Consider the following 7,936-nt stretch of genomic DNA (forward strand, 5'->3'; position numbering starts at 1 on the left):
AGGACAGGGAGCTCCATGGTAGGAGCTGTCCCCAGCCAGACCACCCTCTATCCGGTCCACTGACCCTTCCTGGTTCCATACCCTCACTCCCAGCTCTGCCCGATCCCCAGGATAGCTACAGCTTTTCCTGCGGCTGCCCCAAGTAGGCTTTCCTGCCTGGGTGGTCCTCAGCTTTGGTAACAAAGAAGTTTTTCTTGGCAGCGTTACTAATTAGCAGTGAAAGGCGATTAGTGTCATTAACAGACTCAAAACATTTGTATTACGAGCTCCTCCGCTGGCTGTGGGGGTGCCCTGGATGGAGGTGGGGGTGGGAGTCTGGGAGAGATCAAGCTCCAGAGGGAGCTGGCGGGAGAGGCCTCGAGACAGGGGGAGGGAGGCAGGACGATGGCAAGAAAAAACGAAATTTAAAGTGGATGAATTATTTACTGCAGGAAACAATCCCGGACTCACTTACTCTCCCTTGGAACTTCCCAAACTGTAATCCGTGGCATTTTTCACATCTCCCTAGCGTGCTGAGTGATTTTCTTTACAACTGGATAGCAGAGGCCAGGGTAAGAGATTGTAAGAGATTGTAAGAGATTGGCTTAGTATTGATCATGTGCCTCTTCTGGGGCTCCAGGCTCCCACCTCCCCTGGACATTGGCACCCCCAGTTTGGATCAGATCCCAAGGCTGGCTGCCCCCCGGTGGGAGCTGGTAAGGTGGCCATCGCCCTGGTGAGCATTGGGAGCCACAAGGGAGGGCTCCTTGCCCTCAAAGGGGCTGAAGGTCCCTACCTTAGTTCCAGCTGCCATTTTTGGTCTCACCCCAGGATGGTCCTAAATGAGCCCCCTTCTAGATGCTTTGTGTCAGCTCCTCTCCCAAGAAGCCCCAGGGGGGACATTTTCGAGTCTCATTGTTTGGGTAATGACAGCAGCTGCTCTTAACTGACCTCCCCCTCCTCCCCCTATGTCCAAGGTACTGTGCTAACCATACCTTTTCTTTGATTATCTAATTGCTTCCTCACCACTGTGCTGGTTCCTGAGGTTACACGACTTGCCTGGAATCTCTCAGCAAGTGGCCGAAGCTGGCCCCCTCCCCGATCTCCTCACTGCCAGTATGGGGCACACAGAAGAGGAGTCGTGAAGATAAAGGACACAGGCGTGGGATGAAACAGCAGGTGTTCTGTAGGACTGAGATGGGGGTGGGGCTCCTGGGGACTCAGTGTTTCACCTGCAGGCCCACCGGGCTAATAGCAACCTGGCAGGCAGTGTAGGACCCTGGGGCACTCACTCTGGACCGACTTGCCTTCAGAGCAGAGACAGAGGGAGTCTGCTGGACCTGGAGGCCACTGCTGACCTGACCAGACTCTCCAAAGGCCAGGGCAAGGTGCATATGGCCCTGAACTGGAGGGAACTTCATGGAATCAAGGAATGGGGGTGGAGAGACTGGGAAATGGGAACCAGAAGGTAAAGAGCAGGTGACAGCTGATTGGGGCTCTGCAGCTGCCTCTGGGCCCAGCTGCACTTTCAGGGAGAGAGAGGAGGCAGGCAGAGTCCGAGCTTCTGTCCTGACTGGGCTGGGCGACTTCCCACAAGTCCCTGCTCTTCTCCTGCCCTCTGTCTTCTCATCTGTAAGGTGGGATCTTTGTCCTGAGTCACTGAAAAGGACTCTTCAATCGAGTTCTAGCTGATGATGTCAGCAGCCGCCCTGCTGCCCAGAGGTGGGGGCAGGGAGGGTGGTAGGTGCTGGGTCTCCTCCTGCCACTCACGGCCTCTCCCCTCACCTCCCAAAGCTAGTGCTTAAGTGCTGAAGTCACCTCTGATGTCATTGGTGCCAACCCACCCATTTTACAGACAGGAAAACTGAGGTCCATAGATGGAGGTGGAGGGCACACAACAATCCGGCGCGGGGGTGGCCAGGATCTGTGCCTGGGCATCCTGACTCCCCAGCCATGTTTCTCCCTGGTCTGCCTGATCTGGGCTATAGGGACAAGTTGGCTCTAGGGCTACTTTGCGTGGGACCCAGGAACCACAGGCACAGGGCTGGGGGAGGGGGCAGGGATTGGGACCCACCACCGGGCCGTGGCTCTGGCATTTGGCCACCTTCTTCTGTGATTATAACTGTAAATAAGGCATCTGGGAGGACTCCCAGCATTTTAACAGTTTAACAAGCAGTAATGTGTGACCCACACTACAAATGGGTCTTTTAATAATGAATAAGCATTTATTTAACAAGTAATAACAGTTTTACCACCCTTAGGGTCCTCAGAATTCCTAAGCTCTGGCATCAACTCCTTAGACTGGCATCTCCGGCTCTTTGCTACCTTTCCTCCTGGTTGTTTATTTTTGCCTTATTGATTGGTAAAAGCTCTTTGTATATTAAGGTTATTAACCCTTTACCTGCTATATGCAAATATTTTCCTCCTAAGTCTGTACATTTATTTTTTTCTTAGGTTTCACAAAGATTAAAACATTTTATGTCGTAAAAAAATTATATATATTTTATATATTAATTTATATATATTATATATAAATATATATATATATATATATATATATATATATATATTAACTTTGAGGCTTCTGAGTTTTGAGAATTGCTTATGAACCTGATGGATCCTCTGGCTCTCTTGAGGAATTGCAGGGCAAGACTAAGGCACAGGGTGGGGGCAGACGGGATGCTCAGCAGAATTCAAAGACAAGAGCCCTGGCCACGTCGTACAACTTCGGGTGAGTCCCTATCTCTCTTGGGGCTCAGTTGCCTTATCCACAAAATAAGGGCATTGAAATAGACAATCTCTTGCTTGCCGCCCAGCACCAATGTGCCGAGATTCTAAGAAGAGGACGTTGTAGGCAAGATGCTGTGGTACACTCTGGGACAGGTCCCAGCTGCACAGACTTCCCTGCATCTAACTCCCCCATCAGATCGCCAGCCCCCTTTAGAGCAGGAACTACGTCTTTTTATTGCAGTATCTTTAGCACCTTGAGGAAAGCTGCTCCAGTGTAAGCCGCCAGAGGAAATTTTCCCAACCAAGCTGTCGCTCACTTGTGTCGGTGAATGTCCTGCCTTGGTGTAGAGGAGGTAGAGTGAAATGGCTGAGCGTGGGCTGCCCGAGTTTGGATAGGGACTCGGTTGCTGGCTGTGTGACCTCGGGCAAGTCCCTTCACCTCTCTGAGCGTCTGTTTCCTCATCTGTAAAATGAGGACAAGACTTCCCAGCGGTGTCTAGCTTGAATGAGAAATTGATCTAGGAGCAAGGAACGCACAGGCCTGCCACATAGTAGGCATGTGATAAGTGTCGGATCTCTTTGTAGCTCCACTGCTGGTTAGAAGGCATTACATCTTGAGCTGCTAAAAAAGGTTGGCGAGTGTCTTAGTTTGGGTTCCTGCTAAAGGAGACCCAAAGGAAAGGATTCAAGGGCAAGGAGTTTGTTGGGGAGGTCCTCCGGAAGGAGACAGCTAGTGAGGGGTGCATGATAAAATCCGGTATCCCAGAAGACATCTGGAGCTTGACTCCCCCAGGGAATTCTGGGAGCCAGTGGAGAACTCACACCTCAGAGTATTTACTGGCCAAAGAGTGAGGGAGCTGGGGTCCTCACAGCCCAGCCCGGCGGAGTCAGTAATTAGGTGCTCCTCCCCGGACCTTATTCCATGCCTCTCACAGTGGCTCCGGGGGCCTCAGCGGGCCTCAGGTAAAGAGATGCAGGTGTTGGCCATTGGGAGTGGGGCAGGTGCACACCAAAATGCTGAGAGGGAGGGGATGGGGCGGGGTCCCGACACCTTTTCTGGAAGGGCAGGTGGTGATGTCTCGAGTGGGCTGGTCCCCTGGATCGGTCTAAGAGGCGGAATGGGGGTTCGCCAGTCCTGGTTGCTCACAGATATCCACTTCGGGCACTGCCTGAAATTGACGGCCAGTTACCAAAGCGTAGACGTGTTACCCCTCAGTAAGACGAAATCCACGGCTCGGGCGGGTGGAGGCGACAGGAAGGTTTATCAAGGCCCTGGGAAAATTAACATTTGGACAGGGGACACTGGAAGAGCAGCCTCCAGAGGGGGGTCTCTTTGCATTTTTCTCAGGCTGGTGCCTGCCAGCGGCTGGAGAACAGAGGGCAGCTGGGGTCAGCCATCCAGCTGGCCTCCTAGGGAGGGACGCCTGGACAGACAGATGCGGACACACAGGGCAAAAGGAGACTAGAAGGAGAACCATCACCCTGGCTGGAGCAGGGAGGTTGCCAGTGGACTTGGGGCTGAGTGCTGGCTCTGCTACTGACTTGTCGCAAGCCTGGGCCTCAGTTTCCCCCTCTGGAAGAACTTCTTGCTCTGATAACCTCCAAGACTGAGGAACAGACCACGCTCTTCCCGGGTCTTCTCCAGCAGTCTTGAGCCTGGTGTGTATTCGTCCGTGGCAAATGACAGCCAGCCTTGCTTGAACACCTACTGTGTGTCCGGCGCAGCGCTAATGCTTCAGGCATCCTTCCTGCATTATGATCACCCCACAGGGCTGGCACCATTAGTATCTGCACTTTGCTGCTGACCTCAGAGAAATAAAATTTCACAGTAAGCAGTAAGTCCGGGGCCAAGTAGAGATTCAAACCCAGGTCCCCCAGTTCCCAGCCCAGAGCGCCTTTCCCTGCTTGTCACCGTCTCTGGCCCTGGTTCCAGGACCTCCTCCTCACTGGAATTCGGAGTCCCGACTTTCCTCTTGCACGAGAGAGCGTCCTGCAAAGAGCTCACGTTCTGGGTTCGAATCCCAGATCAACCAGCTCCTCCCCATGAAACCTGGCACAAAGCACACCTCCCAGGAGCCCCGGGTTCTTTGTCTAGAAAATGGTCATGGGAGCCACGCTGGCTCACGAGGCTCTTGTGACAATGAAATGGGGGTGACTCGTGTAGAGGGCCTGCCTGGCTCTTCAGTCACTAGGAACAGGCTCCGGCAGACTCAGGTCCTTTCTCTTGTCTCTCCCTCCCGTCTGGACTTGAGCTGTATGACTTCCGTTTGCGGTTCGTTTGGGAATGAGGTTGTGCTCAGGAAGCGAGGCCCTCCCGCCAGCTCAGCCCCGGTGTGGATCCTGGGGTGGGAGGGAATGGAAGGGGGCTTTCCCTGAGAGGAACATCGTCCGAAAGTGAGGGCCCCTGGATAGCTCAGTAGGTTAAGTGTCCGACTCTTGATTTCGGCTCAGGTCATGATCTCAGGGGTCATGAGGTCGAGCTCCATGTGGCTCAGCGTGGAGCCTTCCTAAGAGTCTCTCTCTCCCTCTTCTCTTCCCCACCAAAAAAAAAAAAAAAAAAAAAAAAAGCCTAAATCTAAGCACAGCTGCGGAAGAGACTTCGGTTTCCCCATCTTCGAAATGGGCACAGAAAGCTCCAGCCCACCACCTAGGTCTATTTGAATGTAACCAGGCTTTTAAAAATGGGACTCCGGGCTCTTAGAAAGATTCACTGTGGCTACTCTTTAGCCCCTGAGGTTACTGAAAGTCCCCAGACCTCAGTTTCCTCAGCTGCCCAGAGGAACAGTACTTGCTGCGCTGGGCTGGGGAGGGAATAGAGAGGGTGCTGTCTGTCCTGTGCTGCTCTTGGTCCCCTGCCTGATACGTAGGAAATCAGGAAGGGGGGGGTCCAGAGAGGGGTGAGGCTTGTTTGAGGTCAGCCCCCATGTCTCCGCACCTCCCCCCGCCCCCTCTCTTGCCCAGGAGTGAGTGGAGGCCCAAATCCAATTAGCTCGGGAGCCAACTGCAGAGCATCGCCCCTTTAATATAGCTGGAAAAGCTGCAGAGATAAATGGGAAATTAGAATTCTGCTGGGGTCCCTGAGACCCGCCTACCCGCCCAGCGGCCTGCCCTGAGCTGGGGCTGCAGCAATTCTCCTGGGGCCCAGAGCTGTCTGAGCAGTACTGGGGGGGGCACCCCTGAGAGGTGATGATGAAGGGCCAAGGTACCCAGCTGGCCTCTCCCACTACCTGCCTTCCCCCTGACCACCCACCATACCCACTGCTTCCCCAGACAGAACTAACCTCTCCCCTCCTGATCTCCCCACACTTCTTCCTTCCTTAGCCCCCTCCTGTCCCTGGATGTGAGGACCCTGTTTGGGGGAGGTTGGGCCTGGCGCTCAGTTCCTGGTATACCCCTCCTGCCCCCACCCTGGGTCCTAAATGAATAGGAGCCTTCCCTCCTGCTGTGGTGGGGACTCTGGGAGGAGCAGGAACCTAGGCAAGGACCGAGTCTGGGGCTGGGGCCCCCTCTGCTTTGCAGGCTCAGTCACCCATGGGCTGGGACAAGGCCTGGTGGGACCTCTCTAATCACCATCAAGAAAGAAGGGTCTGCCACAGGGGCTCCTTCTGAGAGTCCCAGAGTGGACGCACTGATGAGGCATCTGCGGCCTCTCCTCCAGAGGGGTATAGGCTGTTCCGGAAAGCCCCAGGTCACCACCACGTGTTGCTGTGATCTTCTACAGCTCCCTGCCCCACTCAAGACTCAGTTTCCCCTCCTGTACAATGGGGTAGGGGAATGCTTCCCTGGGAAGCAGGCAGGTCCCCCTACCATCAGTCAGGCGGCCCCGCCCCTGCCTCCCCATCTCCCTCCCTCGGGGGACACATTTGCTGCTGGGAAAGTTAATCCATTACAGTTTAAAGGCTCCGTTCCTTGCTGGCAGTAAATTACCTGCTTTGCATTTTGCAGCAACAACTTAACGGTATTAATTTATTGTGCTCTGTCTTTAACAAACATCATTATCATATTGCCAGCCAGGATTATGCAAATGGGAGGGACAAGGGAGAAAGAGGCCGATTCTTGTCCCCAAAGTCACCTTGATTTATTAACTTTGGGGCCCTGCAACTGGCCGGGCCTGGAAGGCCCAGGTGAGCAAGGCGGCCAGGAGGCAGGTCCTCCTGGGAAGTCTGGGAAGAGAGTCTTCAGGACAATGGGGCTATCAGGGGATGTCCCCCTGGGAGGGAAGGACTGGGTGGGCTTAGAGGGGTCAGCTTGCTGTGTGGCTTTCGACAAGTCCAGTCCATTCCCTCTTTTCAGTCTTGTTTTCCCCACCTGTAAAATGGGAGTTCGATTCAGGTATCTTTGGAGCTAATAATACAGGAACTTGAGACTCACCAACACATTTCCAACGATGTGAGAGTGTGTTTGTGTGTGAGTGTGTGTGTGTGTGTGTGTGTGTGTGTTTGGGGAGGGTGGGCCCAGTGAGCCCAGTGGGGAAAGTTCTGGGGCCATGTGGCCCTGGACCAGGGTCCTCCTGCTGCTGGGCTCAGGGCTGGGCTCCCTGGTCCCTGTGACTGCCCATCCCAGGTCTGTCCTAGAGGTGGGTGCCAACATGGAGGGGAGATGGGGGAACAGGGACTGAGAGAGGGACTTCTGCCTGGTTAGAGGCCAAAGCCCAGTTAGTGAGGGAGCTTCAGACTTCCAGGCTGGGCATGGGGACGCTGGCTTGGGAAGGAAAGCCACAACCAGCTCAGATGGGGAAGAAGCAGCATTTAGCTTCTGATTTTCCATCAGTCCCGAGGCCTGGGCTGGTCTGGCGGAGGGGGCCTAGGGAGGATTATAGGCTCTGTCCCAGCCCCCTGCTGAGACACCAGCAGCCCCTCTGAGTTTCCTGTCGCACTGAGCCCCCACGGGATACTCCCAGTTGGCCTGCCTGGGGAGCTGGAGGCAGGTGGGGCCGCAGCCTCCCCCTGCTCGCCTCGGCCCCCTCCCTGTCAAGCCTCCTGCCTCCGGCTGGACCTGGACACGGTGAGAAGCTGCCTGATTACACAGCTAGCTGCCCCTGGCCACCCGAGGCCTGTTCCCCACCACCTGCAGCCTGGCTCTGCCAGGAACTCACTGGGGCTGCTTCCAAGCACCCGTGGGCGCCAGCCCAGGGTTCTGCTCTGGCCTTGAGGGCCCTGCTCCGGACCCAGCAGAGGCGCCAGGGTGGGGGCTGGAGAGGAGCCAGCAGGGAGGAGAAGCCACTGGC

This window comes from Mustela nigripes, chromosome 7 (assembly GCF_022355385.1).
Source record: "Mustela nigripes isolate SB6536 chromosome 7, MUSNIG.SB6536, whole genome shotgun sequence".
Classification (NCBI taxonomy): domain Eukaryota; kingdom Metazoa; phylum Chordata; class Mammalia; order Carnivora; family Mustelidae; genus Mustela; species Mustela nigripes.